This window comes from Megachile rotundata, chromosome 16 (genome assembly GCF_050947335.1).
Source record: "Megachile rotundata isolate GNS110a chromosome 16, iyMegRotu1, whole genome shotgun sequence".
In the NCBI taxonomy this organism is placed as follows: domain Eukaryota; kingdom Metazoa; phylum Arthropoda; class Insecta; order Hymenoptera; family Megachilidae; genus Megachile; species Megachile rotundata.
In genome coordinates, this window is record NC_134998.1 from 7,267,071 (window position 1) to 7,288,650 (window position 21,580).

The following is a 21,580-nucleotide window of genomic DNA, read 5'->3' on the forward strand; positions in this document are numbered from 1 at the left end:
AATTATAGGCTAGGTCATTTGCCATACTTTGAGTCGGACATGTGACGCACGTGACGCACTCTGAATTTGTCTCATGTTGTCCTCATTCAGACGTTCATTCATGTACAATTATAGGCTAGGTCATTCGCCATACTTTGAGTCAGACACGTGACGCACGTGACGCATCCTGAACGCAGTTCTACGAAAGTCGCTCTAGCTAAAAGGTTAACATGCATATTTAGCTCTCTATGTTAATAGAAGCGAGGAAATTTTCTTTTGATACGCCCCTGATCAGTAGAAATCCGATACACATTTCGCAGAGCAGCATTGCTTTCCAGCATCGAAGAAACGTTCAACCGACAGAAAACTCGTCGAAAACGTGTCGGCCATCAGTGGATACCTCAGAGTCAGAGGGAACTGACGTTCCCGTGTGCAGTGCCGTTTTCTCATTCCCATTCGCTCCTGGCCAGTCTCGGTATCGTTTCAACCGTGGCTCGCCTTTTCTCTTTCATTTCTGGCTTTCGGTTAGCGTCAGATCCCGCGGGAGACCAGGTACTCGTAGAAGGATACTTTCCCCAGGCTCGCTTCTGCCGTTACCTTTTCGTATCGATGTCTTCGCTCTTCTCCTCCCTGCCACACTTCACGGGATAACGGCACGATGGCATTCCCAGGTCCAGGACCCGTTCGTTCGAGTTCGACGAAATCCTTAAGGACGTCGTTGACCTCGTTTCGACGATTCTGCAGCTCTACCGATTTCGGGCGACAAGCAAGCTTGCAAATAGCTTCGTGACGAACTGTGCGAATTTCTTCATTTAAACGTCACGTGTTAGTCTATATGTACTCGTTTATTGGCTTTAATGATAGTGCGTTTCAATGTGAAAATTGTCAATGCCTTTCAATATGAAAATGGTCAATGAGTTTCAATATGGAAATTGTTAATACGTTTCAACAAGAAAATTCAAAAATACAAGGTATCTCGTAATGTTACGCCTTGAAGGGGGTGGGGCATGTTATTTTGAACAAGATTTTCCTTTACAAAAATTGGGTGTGAAGCTTCGTTTCTGAATTATTAAGGAAAAACACGGAGCAATCGGAATTCGGGACCGGTAGTGAGAGCTTTGAGCCGTGCGCGATCGTGATCAAGTGCCTATGCTTTGGGACAGCCTAAATGTTTAGAATGACATCGTCTACTACCTCTTTCAGGGAGTAACACTAATTTAAATTGCCTAAATTCTCAAAATTATATATCTTGAAATCTTCAAATCTCCAAACTTCCACATTTCCAAATCTTCAAATCTCCAAATCTCCAAATCTTTAAACCTCCAAACCAACTAACCCTCCAAATCTCCGAATCTCCAAACTTCCAAACCTTGAAATCTCCAAATCTCTAAACCTTGAAATCTCCAAACCAACCAACCCTCCAAATCTCCAAATCTCCAAATTTCCAAACCTTGAAATCTCCAAATCTGTAAACCTTGAAATCTCCAAACCAACCAACCCTCCAAATCTCCAAATCTCCAAATTTCCAAACCTTGAAATCTCCAAATCTGTAAACCTTGAAATCTCCAAATCCCTAAATGCCTAAATCTCCAAATCTTTAAACATCCAAACCAACCAACCCTCCAAGCCTCCAAATCTCCAAATCTCCAAATCTCCAAATTTCCAAACCTTGAAATCTCCAAATCTGTAAACCTTGAAATCTCCAAACCAACCAACCCTCCAAATCTCCAAATCTCCAAATTTCCAAACCTTGAAATCTCCAAATCTGTAAACCTTGAAATCTCCAAATCCCTAAATGCCTAAATCTCCAAATTTCCAAACCTTGAAATCTCCAAATCTCCAAATCTCCAAATCTTTAAACATCCAAACCAACCAACCCTCCAAATCTTCAAATCTCCAAATTTCCAAACCTTGAAATCTCCAAATCTCCGAATTTCCAAACCTTGAAATCTCCAAATCTCTAAACCTTGAAATCTCCAAACCAACCAACCCTCCAACCCTCCAAATCTCCAAATCTCCAAATCTCCAAATCTCCAAATCTCTAAACCTTGAAGTCTCCAAATTTCTAAACCTTGAAATCTCCAAATCTCCCAAATCTTCCAATCTACAGTTGTGTAGATCACCCGTTTATATCGCCACATGGCAGCGTCCGATCCCCAAGTAACCAAATATCGTCTCGCAATACAATTTCCGTAGCCTTCAATCTGAAATATGGTTTTTTCTCATCAAACGACGTTCTAAAACACTGACGCTCTTAACCGGACCGTGGAGATTGAATCTCGGCTAGAGCGGATTCTGCCGTCGTGTCTGGTCTCGATATATGTCGAGACTTCGTTTTCCAACGGGCCGAGACACGTCGGGCCCCATCAAGCAAGGCACGATGCTATCTCCGTGATACCCGTAGAAAGACCTCTGCCGGAGAGAAATCGAAGACGATGCTCTCTGTTCCTCATCCACCTTAACTCTTTCTCCCCGTTGTTTCCTTTGAGCTTTTAGAGGATGATCGTTATGGTGCTTGGCGTTCGAGCGATTGGAGGCTGAACAGCTTTGTCCCCGTGGCTTCTCGGCGCGATGTGCCGATGCTTGGCGAGGACAATCAACGTGAAAGCTTCGGATTGGCGCTGATGTAGGCTGTGATGTGGAGCGAAGGGGGAATTTTGGAACGAGCTTTAAATGTTGATTGTGCTTGTATGTTGCGTCCATTGATTTAAGTCTGAATTTGCAAAGCTGTCTCACCGTTTCTTTGTCAAAAATATTTAGAAAATAACAATAATTGAATAACCTAATTTGTTTACAGATAAAGCAACGTGCCAACGAGTACACAAAACAACAGCAAAATTTGCCCGAAATTAATTTGCCGCTTATTGTTTGTTAAGTAAATAGACGTATGAATCATTTTGTGGCAAACAATCGATATTGTTTGGTATTTATTGTGACATGGGCAAGGTTTTACAATTTCAATGAGAACCCAAACAATGGCGCCGCATTGATTGCACACTGCATTACAATATCAATCAAAGCCGTGAGTACTATTCTCAGGTCGATTGTACACAGCATTACGATATCAATCAAAGATCTACATGCTGTCACTGTGCTGATTGCACATTGTAATATAGCATCCATCTAAACTGCAAATAATATTCTCTCATTGTTTGTGCATTATGGTGTAATAGCAACTAAGATTGTAATAAGCGAAATCGATATTTAGAATAATCTTCGTGTTGTACAGGGTGTTTCACAAATTTTGGGTCACAGCTGATTCAATTTTGAAGTATAATTATTAATAGGATAGCAAGTTTGCAAAAATTATTAACAAGGTTTAGCGATTTATTATTTTTATTACAATCAAATTGCATTGTATAGGGTGTTTCACAAGTTTTGGGTCACAGCTGATTCAATTTTGAAGTATAATTATTAATAGGATAGCAAGTTTGTAAAAATTATTAACAAGGTTTAGCGATTTATTATTTTTATTACAATCAAATTGCATTGTATAGAGTGTTTCACAAATTTGGGCCACAGCTGATTCAATCTTTACGAAGTATAATTAATAACAAGATAACAAATTTACATTATAATTATTAGGGTTTAACGATTTATTATTTTTGTTACAGTCATATCGCATTGTATAGAGTGTTCCAAAAATTTGGGTCACAGCTGATTTAATCTTGACGAAGTATAATTATTAACAAGATAACAAGTTCACATTATAATTATTAAGGTTTAACGATTTATTATTTTTGTTACAATCATATTGCATTGTATAGAGTGTTTCACAAATTTGGGCCACAGCTGATTCAATCTTTACGAAGTATAATTAGTAACAAGATAACAAATTTACATTATAATTATTAGGGTTTAACGATTTATTATTTTTGTTACAATCATATCGCATTGTATAGGGTGTTTCACAAATTTGGGTCACAGCTGATTCAATCTTGACGAAGTATAATTATTTACAAGATAACAAGTTCACATTACAATTATTAACAATGTTTAACGATTTATTATTTTTGTTACAATCATATCGCATTGTATAGGGTGTTCCAAAAATTTGGCCCAAAGCTGATTCAGTCTTGACAAGCTATAATTATTAAGATCACAACTTAAAACTATAATTATTAATAAAGTTCAACAATTATTTCTGTGACAATCATTTGAATTCACAAGAGTACAAGGTCAACCCTTTCCCTTTTATCGGTCTACGAAATATCCCCGTAAGGAATTCTGTTTGCATGATTTCCTTTTGGTGAATCGTTATGATATTTGTACCTGTATTTGCAAATATTTGGAACCAAGCTAAACATAACTTGCAGCGGATGCTAAGGGAAACTCAAATACAACTTTAAAAGCCAGAACTTGTGACGAATACGCCGGTATATTTAGCTGAAATGGTTTGATACAGGCAAACAGTTTGAATGGAGAAAATGTCAAAAATCAAACTCGTTTTTATCCCTCTCTCGTTAATCCATCGCTGCAAATGGTGAACAGTTTGCTGGTTGCCTTTTGGGAGCTTAAAAAAATGTGGACATTTTTAAATCGCTATAAATTATTTTGCAAGAATAATTTATTATATTTAGTTTATATTCTCTTCGTGTTCAGTATTCCTTCTGATATTTGTTATTTTTTAAGGTTAGATGAAGGTGATCAAGATTTAGTTGATGGAGTCAATCAGAAGGTTATATTTAGATTTAGGTTATATTCCTAGGTCCAGGAATTAGGAATTATAATAACCAGGTTCTAATTTTCAAGGATAAGTCATTTCTCAAAATTCAGTGGATCAAGAGTTGATGGAGTCAATCAGGTTATATTTAGATTTAGGTTATATTCCTAGGCCCAGAAATTAAGAATTATAATTACCAGGTTCTAATTTTCAAGGATAAGTCATTTCTCAAAATTCAGTGGATCAAGAGTTGATGGAGTCAATCAGGTTATATTTAGATTTAGGTTATATTCCTAAGCCCAGAAATTAGGAATTATAATTTCCAGAAGAGTAGAGGTACCAGGTGGATCGATTAATAATTATTAACAATTAGTAATAACAAGAGGTACCAGGTGAGGCACCAGGTGAACCTCTCCTATTGATTGTAATTTTTATTATAATTATTAATAATTATTAGCCAATCCACCTGGTTCGACTACTACCTAACCTCTTTAAGTTTCTCGATTTTCATGTCTCCCCACATTTACCTTGAAAATTTAAATTTTCCTCAGATCTACGTCTTCAAAGTCTCCGATCCACGTCGCCAAACAATTTTGCATATGACAGAGTTGGCGATTAGCGCTTAGGTCTTATCGAATTCTGGCATCGTAACGTTCATTTATCTTCCGCAGCCACTTCGTCATTCAGGGATGGTATCGGCGACGGGTAATTCAACTAAACAGGCCAATTTCGCGGTGAGCGCCGTAAACACGGCTTTCGATTGGATTCCAATAAATTCGCCTAATGAATAAGTTCCATAAGTCATTCTAGCCGCGAACCGCGTTGAAATCATTCGTTACGCCCGTTTCCATTTGTACACGCGTTCGTTTCACCTGACTTGAATAAACATCGATACAGCGTGAATGATTCTCCCGTGGGGAAGAAATTTATACGATCAACTGTTTTCTCTGGTGTTTGTACTTCTACTGGCGTATAAATCCTACTTTGTGAATCTTAATCTCTTAGGATAAATTTTCGGTGCGTCACAGATTATTCATTGAGGGAAAGAATTTTAAAATGTTAAGGACATTTTTGGCGATGCTTGATAATACAGACTGTAATTAGAATTAATTCAAAATTCAGTTGCAGTGAACGAGTATTGTCACATTCGTATGTGTACATATGTGACATAGGGATTAAGGTCAATGACATGTTAATGTCTCCTATCACTTCACAAAGTTAAATAAACTTTGTCATTTTTATAAAATAAAATATTTGACCGTAGGAAGAATAGTCAAGCTTCATATGTGCACATGTGTGAAGGGGCTGTTTCATGTGTGCACATATGTGAACGGGTTAAGGTCAATTCGACACGTTAATATCTCCTATCCCTTCACAAAGTTAAATAAACCTTGTCATCTTCATAAAATAAAATATTTGACTGTAGAAAGAATAGTCAAGCTTCATATGTGCACATGTGTGAAGGGGTTGTCTCATGTGTGCACATATGTGAACGAGTTAAGGTCAATTCGACACGATAATATCTCCTATCACTTCACAAAGTTAAATAAACCTTGTCATCTTCATAAAATAAAATATTTGACTGTAGGAAGAATAGTCAAGCTTCATATGTGTACATGTGTGAAGGGGCTGTTTCATGTGTGCATATATGTGAACGAGTTAAGGTCAATTCGACACGTTAATATCTCCTATCCCTTCACAAAGTTAAATAAACCTTGTCATCTTCATAAAATAAAATATTTGACTGTAGAAAGAATAGTCAAGCTTCATATGTGCACATGTGTGAAGGGGTTGTCTCATGTGTGCACATATGTGAACGAGTTAAGGTCAATTCGACACGATAATATCTCCTATCACTTCACAAAGTTAAATAAACCTTGTCATCTTCATAAAATAAAATATTTGACTGTAGGAAGAATAGTCAAGCTTCATATGTGTACATGTGTGAAGGGGCTGTTTCATGTGTGCATATATGTGAACGAGTTAAGGTCAATTCGACACGATAATATCTCCTATCACTTCACAAAGTTAAATAAACCTTGTAATCTTCATAAAATAAAATATTTGTCAGTAGGAAAAATACTCAAGCTTCATATGTGCACATGTATGAAGGGGCTGTTTCATGTGTGCACATATGTGAACGGGTTAAGATCAATTCGATATATTAATATCTCCTATCACTTCACAAAGTTAAATAAACCTTGTCATCTTCATAAAATAAAATATTTGTCAGTAGGAAAAATACTCAAGCTTCATATGTGCACATGTGTGAAGAGGTTGTTTCATGTGTGCATATATGTGAACGAGTTAAGGTCAATTCGAAATATTAATATCTCCTATCACTTCACAAAGTTAAATAAACCTTGTCATCTTCATAAAATAAAATATTTGACTGTAGGAAGAATAGTCAAGCTTCATATGTGCACATGTGTGAAGGGGCTGTTCCATGTGTGCATATATGTGAACGAGTTAAGGTCAATTCGACACGATAATATCTCCTATCACTTCACAAAGTTAAATAACCCTTGTCTTCTTCATAAAATAAAATATTTGACCATAGAAAAAATAGAGAAGTTTCATGTGTGCACATATGTGAAGGGGTTGTAAATTTGACGCATGTCCTATCGCTTTACAAATAACCCTTGTCATCTTTATAAAATATTTGAGTATAAGAAAGTCTTCACGCTTTTGTTCCAAGTGTCCATCTTCACAATAAACTCTTAACGAGCCTCAAAAGGCATCCGCCAAAACAATAGGTCCAAGAAGTTAAAGTATGGGCAAAGATGTTTCAAAAGGCGCCGCCCCCTAATTTTTCCTCGAAGGAATCTCACGAACGGGAACAGCGAAGGAATCCCAATAACTTTTTGCCACGATGAGTATCGGCGCAAAATGCAGCGGCGAACGAAGACGAATAAGCGTGGCATTCGCTCGACTATTCTACAGGAAAGAGAATACGATTTCGTCCCCGCCACTCGTCAACGGTGTCGCGCCAATTTGTCAGCGTCTCCAAGGCCGCGGCCCTCCAATGATTCTCCCGCCTTCCCGACGAAACTGTGACAGTGGTTTCCCCGGGAACGTAATGAACCGTATTTTCGCGGCGAACCGTTGTCAGAAGGAAAGTAGCTCGCAGAAAACGGAAGCAGATGAGCATCCCTGGCCATCCCAAGTTTTCCACGGCCTGGAATTTCGTGAACGCTTAATGGCGGCTCGTGGCGACGTTCCAGACTGATAATTCGTTTAATTACTCTCGAAGAAATTCCGCTCGTTATGGGATGGGGTCACTTGTACGGATTCGGGGTAACGACAGCCTGAAAAGGATCTAAGATACATCTTGACAGCGGTTCTCAGACTGTAAACCAACAGAAGGTTTTTTCATTTCAAACGTTTGACAAACAGACGGGGGAAAATTAAAAATTTTGCCTTTGATACTGCCGACAGTCTTCCATTTGTTAATATAGAAGATAGAAATATTTGAACGTCAAAGTCGGATTTTCTCTCGAAATTCGAAGAGAGTTTTCGATATGAAACGTTCGATTTCGACAACCGAAATCAATATTATTCGAAACTTGTTCTAGAATTACGACCTTTCCGTTTTCGTTTGTTTGGACGTTTCTCCGTTTCAAATCAGGATTAATGACCTTTATTCCCGAAATACGCTCACTGGAATCCGGGAGTTTCACCTGACTGATGTCTTGCTCTGGGATGTTAATTAATGCTTCCCAACATGGCCGTCTCTTTATCGGCTTTGCTATCCTAACTATTTCCACACTAAATATTAGGAAAATGGCTGACCTCTGGACCGATGTATCTTCCTGTTTCCATGGCATTCATGAAAACAAAGGAATTCCATCTGTCGGAATTTGCTGATACCAATAACAATGGAGTTAATTAATTCAACTTGTTCTTGGTGCTAGTTTCTGGCAATGAACTCTGCATCATTAATTTTACCCCGAAATCAATTTGCAATCGCTAAATAAAACTACTGGTGTTTATAGCCATCACTATTTTTGTACTTAGAGATTCTAGAATTTTTTTATATCTTTTAGATTCTAGAATATTTTTAGATTTTTTAGATTCTAGAATTTAAGATTCTCTAAAATTCTCTCAGATATGAATGTACGAATATTTCACGAATATTTTCAATTTAACCAAATTTCGAAATGACATACAACGCAGTACTATGTGTTCTCATTAAGATGTTAATTGTATGTACATTGTATATTAAGAATACTTTCAATCAACGTCGCTCTCAATCATTTACATTAATTACACATTTCACCGTAATATTAGAAGACCTACGCGATATTCGTGCATTGATTACATATTGTAATACTATGTTATCGAAGTCGGTAAACAGTATTCCCATATTAATTGCATGCACAATGTTAACAGAAGCTTCCAACGCTATTAACTACACGATACGCCAACGGTAAGAGTACCATCATATCTTTTGCTCGTATTACCGTTGCAATTAATTTCTGCAAATAATTTCCACTATATTTACCAACTTTCATGTGTAGCTCTCGTTGTAGGATAGTGCTGTATCTTTATGATCAAAATTTTCTGAAAATTTTTCAAAGTGATCAATTTATTTGAATTATTTCAATGAATTATTGTTAAAAATCATTTTTAGAAGATTTTTTAAAGTGATCAATTATTGGAATTATTTCAATGAATTATTGTTAAAAATCATTTTTAGAAGATTTTTTAAAGTGATCAATTATTTGAATTATTTCAATGAATTATTGTTAAAAATCATTTTTAGAAGATTTTTTAAAGTGATCAATTATTGGAATTATTTCAATGAATTATTGTTAAAAATCATTTTTAGAAGATTTTTTAAAGTGATCAATTATTTGAATTATTACAATCAATTATTGTTAAAAATTAATTTCAGACAATTTTATAAAATGATCAATTTAGTTGATTTATTTCAATCAATCATTATTAAAAATTATTTTCTAAAAATCTTTCAAAGTGATCAATTAATTGAATATACTTTAGTCAATTATTATAATAAATTATTTTCTGAATATTTTTCAAAGTGATCAATTATTTGAATTATTTCAATGAATTATTGTTAAAAATCATTTTTAGAAGATTTTTTAAAGTGATCAATTATTGGAATTATTTCAATGAATTATTGTTAAAAATCATTTTTAGAAGATTTTTTAAAGTGATCAATTATTTGAATTATTACAATCAATTATTGTTAAAAATTATTTTCAGACAATTTTCTAAAATGATCAATTTAGTTGATTTATTTCAGTCAATCATTATTAAAAATTTTTCAAAGTGATGAATTATTTGAACTGTTTTAATCAATTATTTTTCAAAACGATTTTGTAAACATCTTCTAAATTAATCAATTATTAAAATCATGTCAGTCAGTTATTTTCCAAAATGATTTTTAAAAAATGTTTCAAAGTAATCAATTATTACAATCATTTTTAAAAAAAATTGTCTAGGTAGTTATCGAGTGAGATTTTGCAGCATCTTAATAAAAATTTTCATTCTTGAGTTCGTGTATTGTTTCGGCAGCCTTAAAAATGGCCCCATTTCCTTAATATGGAGTCTTTCCGAATGTATCTCGCAAAGGCACTTTACAGACAAAACGAGCGTCCTTTTGTGCTGCCCCCTATAATCGAAGCTCGTTTACACGTCTCCGAGCGATCGTCGTTGTTGCCATTGTTCGAAAGTCACTTGAAAATCTAGTTTCCGAGCCGCGCTCGAGATCGCATTAATTAAAGCCGGCAGGAAAAGTGCCTTAATTACGATGTCATTGTCGCACAACTGTTCACTCGTTCGCCAATAGATCCGATGATGCATAACCTATACGGGTACGCGGTGTACACGTGCTCGTACCAGCACCAGCACGTTGACTAGCAAGCAACATAAATATCTCGCTAATTCTCCGCCACGAAATAAATCCTGGCTGGCACTGTGGAAACGTTGGCCCAAATTTGTGGGACCGTGCACGCCCACCGCACCGACCCTTGTGTGTCCCAGCGAGTCTGCCCGGACATTTGTCGTGCGAACGCAAACAGGCTGCTACGCTCGCGTGTATAGATTTGTATTCGGTGTGTATTTAGATATGGAACCGCCGGGAGGCGTGTTTCACTTGCGAGAAAAGAGGATTTCGAGGGTGCTGTCCTACATTGTGGACACCTCCATTTTTCTTCAAACTTATAAATCCTTTCCGCGTACAAAATAAATTGATTTCGATACTCTTTAGTACAAAGAGGTCGCAGAATGCAGTAATCGCGAAGTATGCAAGAAATTATGTCAACAAATTCCGCCTCGGAAATCCGCGAGAAAATCAAAGTGCCGCTTGTTTATCCGTTGGAAATTTCAATAATTCCCGAGCGCAGAATTTTCCAGCGTCAAGCATTTTGTCCCTTAACAAACGGGGGAAAAAAACTCGTAGCTCTGCACGCGAAATCCCTGTGTTTCTCGTCGCTACATGTTTCTAATAAAAAAAACTACAGGGCAAGAGCTCGTAATTCGACGTAGGGGTAGGTGGCGTTGAATACCGCCCCGCGCAAATCTATTCTTCGGCCGGAATTTCGAGCGTGGTCCGTGCACGTGTCGCGGCACAATTCTTGCGAAATGACATTTCGACAATGAATGCTTGTAAACGAATGCAACGCCGGCCCGTAATTCGTGCATGGGATAAAATTCCTCGCCGCTTGTCGCTCCGCTTTGTTAATGCGACTTTCAGCTCGTGCACGTGCGCGCGCGCGTATTGTGCCGTTCGTTATCGATACTGTGACGTTTGGTCGATGCTCGCGCCAACCATTGTGCCAAGCGAAAAATACCTGAACTGCCGTTAATAACTGTGAAACGGATTGTTTGCTGCTTCAAGTATTCAATTACATATGATAAGATGTGTCAGTCCACTTTTTTTTATTCGGACATTATTATTTTTTAGTACATTATATTTCTCATACATGTATTTACACTGTATTTCGTTTACGAAGGTACTTTCGTGATGTGCAGTTTTTGGCTTAGTCGGTTCGGTGCGAAGTCAAGATGGTGACCAGTGTCACTTTAGAGGTTAGGTTTGAAATACTACATAATTATACGTAACAAGATGTGTCAGTCTACTTTTTTTTATTCGGACATTATTATTTTTTAGTACATTATATTTCTCATACATTATATTTACACTGTATATCGTTTACAAAAGTACTTTCGTGATGTGCAGTTTTTGGCTTAGTCGGTTCGGTGCGAAGTCAAGATGGTGACGAGTGTCACTTTAGAGGTTAGGTTTGAAATACTACATAATTATACATAACAAGATGTGTCAGTCTACTTTTTTTTATTCGGACATTATTATTTTTTAGTACATTATATTTCTCATACAGTATATTTACACTGTATTTCGTTTACAAAGGTACTTTCGTGATGTGCAGTTTTTGGCTTAGTCGGTTCGGTGCGAAGTCAAGATGGTGACCAGTGTTACTTTAGAGGTTAGGTTTGAAATACTACATAATTATACATGATAAGATGTGTCAGTACACATATTTCGTTTACATATTTGATTTACAAAGGAAGTGATGTAGAAAGTTTTCGGCTTAGTCGGTTCGGTGGGAAGTCAAGATAGCTACCAGTGTCACTTCTACTTTAGAGGTTAGGTTTGAGATTTAGACACAGGTCTAAAGAGAAATATTAGTAAAATCATAGTATGTGTCAAATGGTACATCTTATTGAAAGCTAGCTTTCTATATTGTCCATCGAGTTTGACTGCGTCCATTAATCACTATCAGACTTAGTCATTAATCAAAATAGGCAATCATAAATTAAACCGAAGTGTCTCATCTGTCTCCTCCGATCTTAATGGGCGTTCAATACAAGTCTCAAAATGTATCTACAGTTTGTGTAGAAAGTCAAAACTATTGGCACCGAAAATTCACCAAAAAGTCCCCCTGCAGCGTCGATCGATCACACGGTAGAACCTCTCACAAAAGCGAGAAAACGATGAGGAAGAAGGGAAAAGGAATCTTCACCGAGACCGAAGTTATCGAGTAGATCCACGTCGACCAGGGAAACTAAGATCAACCTCTCACCCGGCGGGCGACAAAGAAGCCACCAGAACTGGTGGCTGGAGGGCCAAGGAGAGCCATTCACCGGCCAGGAAAATGGCGAACGACGAAGAGGTGAACCTGTCGTCGAAAAGGTTGACCCAAATGCACAATGGTAGAGAAGTTGCACCGTTGGCTGGCAACACCTACCGATACATTGGTGCTCCTGCGATATTCGAGGGGGATAAAACGGTGGAGGGGTCTAGGGCTCTTAAGGGCCAGTGTCCTTACCAGGGGTCGTAGGCTGACAAAAAGAGCCATTGTTACGTCAACTTTAAGTTTTCACGCGGCCCTACCCTTAACGCCGGGCTCCTTCGCTTTTTTTTCTCTTCGAGACGTGACGTGAATGCAGCCCTTTGTGCCCCACCTTACCAAGTTTGACGGATCAATCCATATACCTACCGTCGTCGACGTTTAGCTGTACTTCCGGCTTAGGCCGACCCTCCCCTGCGATAAGGAGAACAAATTGCCAACCACTCGGCTACCGCGATGATGGAGTCGCGAGAGGGTTGAATATTTTTAAACATTACGATATTCTTTCTGCCCTCGATCTTATGGGATCTATGGACATGTCATGATACTTCTGATACAAATATTATGTGTCATGACACTTCTGATACAAATATTACATGTTATGACACTTCTGATACAAATATTATGTGTCATGACACTTCTGATACAAATATTACATGTCATGACACTTCTGATACAAATATTACATGTTATGACACTTCTGATACAAATATTATGTGTCATGACACTTCTGATACAAATATTATGTGTCATGACACTTCTGATACAAATATTATATGTCATGACACTGTGTGCCTTCAAAGGCAGTTAGGCTATATCTTCACATGACATTAAATGACATAACCTCGGATGCAGCTGACATATGCTAACTAGATCACTTTTAGACGTCACTATCTGCGATTTTGCTGTAATCAAAATGGCGGTTGTTTCATGACACTGGACCCAAAGCTGCGCGCGCACCGAGCGTCATAGGCTGCGCGCGCACCGATCATCATAGGCTGCGCGCGCACAGATCGTCATAGCTGCGCGCTTATCTAGCAGACTTAAATGTCACATCCAATCTTCATCTCTCCATTCTGAACGAACAGAGAATCTGTCCTATTTAAGACGCGACTTTCAGTGTCATTTCTCCAAATATTTTCCAACTGGTACATGACACAAAAAGTGAAATTAATTTCACCTTAGGTTTCAATTAACGTTGAAAGTTCGTTGAATGACCTGTATTCGCGGCACAACCCTTCCGCTGGAGTTCCAAAGTTAATCAGCAAAATAATTACGAAATTGTCATTCGGGAAAGCGATTCATAAAATTATTTCGTTAGTCCGATTTCGCGGAGCGCTTCATAAAGTTGAAAATCAACCGTAACGTCCGACCATAAGCAGAGGCGGTATTTCCCGCGCTTGGATCGATACTCATGAATCCCAAAGCCGCCGCACAATTTATTTAATCGCGGAATAATCTCAGACATCTTGTACCGTTGGTGGACGGCCAAAAATTGATTTAATCGTCGGTTGAACACAGCTGATGCGGCTCACGCGTACCATCCTATACCTGAGTTCACGTGTCCGTAGGGCCAGTAATGGTGGACGTTGTAGCAATAATGGTGACTTGCGAGCTTCCTGAAACACCGGCTCTCACGTGAATACGCGAAAGTTCTGCAAACGGCCATTTGCATGTGTGCGTTATAAGACGCATAAATCGATCCCTGAACGACGCGTTTCGAATGTAACTTGAATTAGAACTTGAAAGAAAATTCCCTGTCTATTTTCGTCGCCTCGTCAAAGGAGGCGAGAATAGACAAACGCATAATGGCTTTTTTTGTCAACCGTCTCGTGAAATATGTGTGGCCCGGTTTTAACCTGTCTCCGTCGGTTGGAAAGAAATTTAGATATTTCTGTCTCAATATCCAGGTTCATCCATCAATCAACTAGGCAGGGAAAAGGGGAGCCTGGGTCGATACCTAGATTATCTATATTTTAAACAAGACTTTTTTTACGGGAGTAGCGGCAGGCCTTTTGCAATTGGGTTAAATTTGAAAATCATCAAGAATCTTGAGATAGCAGATTGTCTTAACAGAGTCGGATTAAGGTCAGCGAAAACGAATTCATTAAAGAGTTAATGAAAAAATCCGCAATCAGGATTAAATCCGTCCAAGAGATTCGCTAAGTGGAGAATCTCTTGACGAGATAATGATAATTTCTCAAGGAACACGTGTCCCTCCACTTCATCGAGATCCACCGTCCCCGATAACGACCCAACGCTCGTTGCCCTCTCATCTCATGACGAAACGCCTACGATCGATTATATCGCGCGCGTTCTAGCGTGTGTATATAAAACCGCAGGGCCTCCACCTTCTCCCTTGGCGGGGACTTCGTGACGAGAAGCTATTCCTGGAGTATTTTAGGGTTACAAGTTCCGCCGTAGATTGCGCAGATAGGCCCCCGCGGGCTTATTTATGGATCGAATCCGCGAGATTTCCGGGAAAGCTCGTTTTCCTCCGCCCCACATGCTTGCCTTCCTTCGCTCGCCAGGTTTATCCAGCCTTTGATACACCGGCCGCTTTGATGAAATATTATCGATAATCGGGGCTCTACGCTCTCTGTTCCTGGGATTGTGAGTCTCCCGATTTTCATTCGCACGCGCACGTGAGCTATTAATGTCGGTGCTATGGTGGCGCTATGTTGCGTATACCTCGAACAATGTACCTTGGTAAACTTTACTTAACATTACATAATCACTGCATTTAACCTTAACTTAGGCTATGATGACAAACTGTGTTCCATCAGAAAAATATCAAATTGTTATCTTTAATATTGTCTTCAACTAACTTCAACTCAGGCTAAGACAAACTGTGTTCCATCAGAAAAATATCAAATCGCCATATCTCTAAATTTTTCCATTGTCCTCAACTAACTTCACCTAACCTTAAGTACAACTAACCTCAACTAAAACAGTGACCCACCAAAAAAGTCCTCAAATCTCCAAATTCGTCCAAGTATTTCTTAGATACCTAAAGTGGTGAGATTAGTTTAACAGCTAAACAGCGAAGTGTAACAAAGGCATTGTTAACGTGGGCTTTCACGTCGATATGTGGATGCATCGTTTTTGCCTTTTGTATCGTATCAGCCGACAAACCAATCGGGTAGCCACAATGGGATCGGTGCTATAGCAACCGGTACGTTTCCTTCTGATTCCAACGACGGAGATTTTTCTTGACGAGCTCCATACAAACGCGATCGTTCCAGTCGTCGACGTCGCGGTGAATTCAATATACTCGAACATCGATACGCGGTGTACAACTCGTGTGCGTACATAATTCACGAGCTGCTCGAACTTTAATGGGGCGAATCTCGAAAACCTGCTCTGACGATCGATACTGGCTGTACAGTTTTCGGCGATTGTTGAAATATCGTTACCGAACCGATGATAATGGAAAATTTCATCGGGATATTATTGAATTGGTCACATGTATGCATGAGGACACATGTGTGCATAAGGTCACATATATGCATGAGGTCACATGTCATGTTATATTGTTTTATGTTAGATGACATTGATTTCTGGTTAGGATACGGTCAAGTTATTTTGTAGATGAAAATTTGGGCGGGAACTTATTGAATTGGTCACATATATGTATGAGGACACACGTGTGCATAAGGTCACATATATGCATGAGGTCACATGTCATGTTATATTGTTTTATGTTAGATGACATTGATTTCAGGTTAGGATACGGTCAAGTTATTTTGTAGATGAAAATTTGGGCGGGAACTTATTGAATTGATCACATGTATGCATGAGGACACATGGGTGCATAAGGTCACATATATGCATGAGGTCACATGTCATGTTATATTGTTTTATGTTAGATGACATTGATTTCAGGTTAGGATACGGTCAAGTTATTTTGTAGATGAAAATTTGGGCGGGAACTTATTGAATTGGTCACATATATGTATGAGGACACACGTGTGCATAAGGTCACATATATGCATGAGGTCATATGTCATGTTATATTGTTTTATGTTAGATGACATTGATTTCAGGTTAGGATACGGTCAAGTTATTTTGTAGATGAAAATTTGGGCGGGAACTTATTGAATTGATCACATGTATGCATGAGGACACATGGGTGCATAAGGTCACATATATGCATGAGGTCACATGTCATGTTATATTGTTTTATGTTAGATGACATTGATTTCAGGTTAGGATACGGTCAAGTTATTTTGTAGATGAAAATTTGGGCGGGAACTTTTGAATTGGTCGCATGTATGCATGAGGTCACATGTATGTACATATGTTACATATGTGCATAAGCTCACATGTCATGTTATATTGTGTTATTTTAGACTACACAGATTTGAAGCTAGGATATAGTCAAGTTATTTTGTAGTCGAAAATTTGGGCGGCAACTTATTGAATTGATCACATGTGTGCATAAATTCACATGTATGTATAAACTCACATGTATGCATAAGCTCACATGTGTACATAAGGTCACATGTCATGTCAATACTGTTTTATGTTGGATTAGATTTGAGGTTAGGATACTTTGTAGTCGAAAATTTGGGCGGCAACTTATTGAATTGATCACATGTGTGCATAAGTTCACATGTATGTATAAACTCACATGTATGCATAAGCTCACATGTGTACATAAGGTCACATGTCGTGTCAATACTGTTTTATGTTGGATTAGATTTGAGGTTAGGATACGATCAAGTTATTTTATGGTTGAGTTAGGGTCATGTTAGTCTATGTTATATTAGTATATTTTTAGAGTAGGTCAGTTTTAGTTAGGTCACAATTAAGTAACATCGAGTTACACGTAGATTAAGCTTCGGATTACATCGTGTTACATTTAAGAGTAAAGTCTACTCGTATAATTCCATTCCCGCCATCACACCAGCACAGAAAAATAAAAATGATTTAAGGTCAAACAAACTCCTAAGAGAACAGCACGGTCAAATAATTCCGTTTAATCCTTTGAAACGGTATGTTCCATATTTATACAGGTTGATTCATAATAAGTGAACACGGATTATTTCACATGGAAATGCGGCATCCAAAGCCGGGCATCGCTTCGCTTCCAAAAATCCCTTCAGACGGGTCACCGGTCGTATTAACCCAGAAAACAGGTGCTCAAGCAGTGACTCATTAAAATTTAAAGCCCCTTCTCCGGGGGTCAGAGAAAGATAGAAAGCAATTGTAGCGACAGCTTGTGGCGGATTTTCGCTAACAATAAGTGTCGCCAGAAGGGAGGGGGTTAGCAAGCTGTACGTCGGTGTCGACAACCCCGTGAACGAAGTTTCGCCCCTCGCAGGAGCTCCTACCGCCCCCTGTTTCTCGAATGGGGCGGTGTAGTGGGTCGACGTAAATGACGGTAGCATCGATTTGCCATTTGTCTCGGTCTCGTCGGCCAACATTATTTCCCGCCGAGCCTTCTGTCTTACGTCCCCGGCCATTTGCCGGGAATTCGGCGCGCGTCGGGACGCGTGCTGGTATGCGAGCGCCGGACGTTTCCACGGCACAAAGGTGTCCGGCGTAGCGTGTATAAGTAAAGGCCCGAGGAAACGTCCGCGTTCCTGACACCTGACGGCGCATTCAATGGACGCCGTGCGCCCTTACGCGTCGCTGGCATCCCCGTTACGATACGCTGCACCTGGCTTGACTCGCCTACGCCTGAATGAGCATACGCTGATTTTTGCCTTCCAGTTACCATGGAAAGGGGAGGGCTTTGTGATTCATAAAGTGACGAGTATATTTACTGGAAGCATAATTACCTCTTGTCTGCTCTTCCTCTGATTCTTTACTTAATTTTCAAAGTATAATGCAAACTTCACATTTTGATACAACATCAATATGAGAGAATCATAACCAATACCACGATGAATTTTTTTAAAATAAGGATCGCAGTGCCAACTCTCGCAACACCGAATGCATCGAGTCCATCTCGGATAGCCAGGTCACAGAAACAGCGGTGAATTTATACGTTATCACGATGGTGGTTCTACTCCCTTTCACCGTTCAGCTTTGTCCCCGCCAAAGGTCGGCATCCCTGAAAGAAGCCCGAGCCATTCAGGTGGCGGACAGAAAAAAAGTCCGCTGAATATCGCTGGGACGAGCAGATAAAGACAGGTCGCCGCCGCACTCCTATCCGCCGTGAAGGGAGGTTGTTTATCTGGATGATTTAATTAAGCCCGCCGCTAATTCAATGGACGTGTCCCAAGCAACTAACGAGTTACGGTCGTATCCACGTGTCGGCGTGGTGGGCACGTCCTGCCGCGAACCGTTCCCTTGGCCAAGGAGCGTGGTATCGTGTGCATGAATATGTCGGTAATTAACCGCAATTGTAGACGAGCCTGAAAATGCGCCGCGAATGTGGCTACCGGTTTATTCCTGTCGATGCGTCCGTCACTCCTAATTTAGGATTCTACGCGCGTCTCTGAAGGACCGCGGGGGTTCGAAATGTATAATCATTTTTAATCGCAGCTGTAATTAGAGTCGCTTTTATCAATCTGAGCGATTTTAGAAATTAAAATGTAGCTGCATTTAAATCACTCGTTATAATACAGATCTTGTAGCGAAAATTGACGTTATGTGAAAATTAACGTTGAAAAAATTATCAAAGTTTTCAAAATGCAAATTGCATGAAAGAATTGTTCACTAGAGACCTTTCGTTTGACACCTCGTTTGCAGTCCTATGTGCACAAATGTCGAAGAGAAAGAGAAACGAAACCGTGAGGTGGAGAAAAAGTGAACCGCCATGTCAAGATGGCGCCACCGAGAAAAACGTAGACCCTTGTTATGGTCGTTACCGCGATAATATCGTTGATGCACGTCCAGTCACACAGCGCGATGATATTTGCCAAGTAAGCTGCATACAACATAGCTGCCGGTTACGTGGTTACACAATGGTGACCCGGATGTAAACCCGCTAACGAGAACGTACCTCGACACCTGGCCTGAAGTTTACTTTGCCGCTGCACCCTTAGTCCGTGTAAACGGTGAATAATGAAGGATAACTGTTATTTGATTCAGTTACGCGGCTTGGCTCGCGGAAAATCCACGGAGTTGCGGATTCCGCGGGAATTTTGTTGCGAGTTTCGAGCATAATGAAACGGCCAGATCGTCGGATCGACCTTTGAGGAACAGTTGGCCGCGGATTGTTGCGGAATCACGCCTTTGGCTCGCATCTCGACGGCGTTCGTTTATCGAGTTATTTTAGATATTGCGGGATTGGAAGCTCTGAGCTTCTTCTGTCTGATACTCAATTTTTCAACCAAATATACGGTCGACCGTTTTTTTAAATAATTTTTGCAAATGAAAGCTTCTGGATCAAACTGAACAAAATAAAACTAAAGAAAGTAATGAACATCTGTGCTAATGTAGAATATTTTTACAAGGGAAATTTTCTAGGTTATATCATTAAAAGATGAAATACTTTAAAAAAAAATATGAAACAAAATTTTAAGAGAACTTAATTTTCATTTGACCCAAAAATTAAGTTCAGAGGTTGGCAAATGAAAAGTATTTACAGCACGATTGTTTTTTTAAAGTCATCCGCAATTTTCTCGCTTGCCTAGCGGTTACACGTCTGGGAATGGAAAGCGAGGTTATTGATCTAAAAAATTGAAGCTTCAAAGTGTGTTCGACAAACGTACCATAAAGGAACAGCATTCAATCAATATCTATGACGTTGTGTGCACACAACGCTTGTATTCACTAAAGATGGATGGTGTGAACATCAGAGGGGGAGTCCCAGAGGATCCACCAGTTGAGATACACACGCAGAGATACAATGGCACACGTTTCATGCGTGAAGTGCCAGTTGTCTGTTTTCTGCAAATGATCGTCGTGTAACTAGCTTTTTTTCATTAGCTTTGCACTTTTTTAAAATAACCTTAATAACATTTCCGTAATATATGTCGATGTAGAATATTTCTACTAAAAGAGGGCAAGAAATGCAAACGTAACAGGGTTTCAAAGCGCTAGTGGAAATATAAAAGTGATCGCGAAAAATATTTGCCGGTCAGTTTGCGTTGTATCGGGTCCTTTTTTTCCGTATGCAAAATAACGCACATATTCAAACCAACGAGTTACACTCTGTCCAATTGCTCCCTCTCATGTAACAAGTTTTTAAATAACGATCGATACCTGTCAGACAGAAAACAACTCTTGTCATCAAAGCTGCGCGAATGTTTCTTTGATCAGTCAATTAATTGTATTTATTTGAGCGGTTTATAATTTAAGAGTGGTTTAGAGTGGTTTATATCTTGATATTGTGCTAATAAAAGATTGTAACGAGTATTTTTGAATGTAATAGAATGTGTAACTGTCGCATGGGTGTTTAAGGGCGCCGCCGCTAGAGGGACGCCATCGTTAGACGCACGCCACTTAATTGAACGCGAATTCATAAGGATACGTAAACGAAGCTCGTAAAACTGAATACGCAGATATTTTGTACCATTATTCAATTATCTGATTTGGGTTTAGTAGCAATTTAACGACTTACAATACTGATTCTATCCCGTTTTCTCATCGTTGGTCGCGGAATCGTAAAACCGGTCATATCGAGCCTCGTAAAAGCCATCAAGCTCGGTGCTCTAAAAGGGGGGCAATTACAGACGCCCCGTAAATGAAAGTAAAAGGGACAGAATTACTTGGAAAAAATTCTCCTCCGTTTTCATCTTTGCTCGTTGAGTTTCTCTGTGCTGGGAAATTGTAAAAATTCAATAAGAGTCCTTAGAACCTTTAATATTATAATAACGCCGAGCTTTATGCAGACTTTGAGTGGATTAACAAGGTACACAGTATG

General features: G+C 39.1%; 1 protein-coding gene across 4 annotated transcripts in view; it reads left to right on the top strand.

Moving 5' to 3' along the window:
• LOC100884026 (uncharacterized) overlaps positions 1 to 21,580 on the top strand; it is a 392,036-nt gene that overhangs the window by 133,777 nt on the left and 236,679 nt on the right. The window lies entirely within an intron of this gene.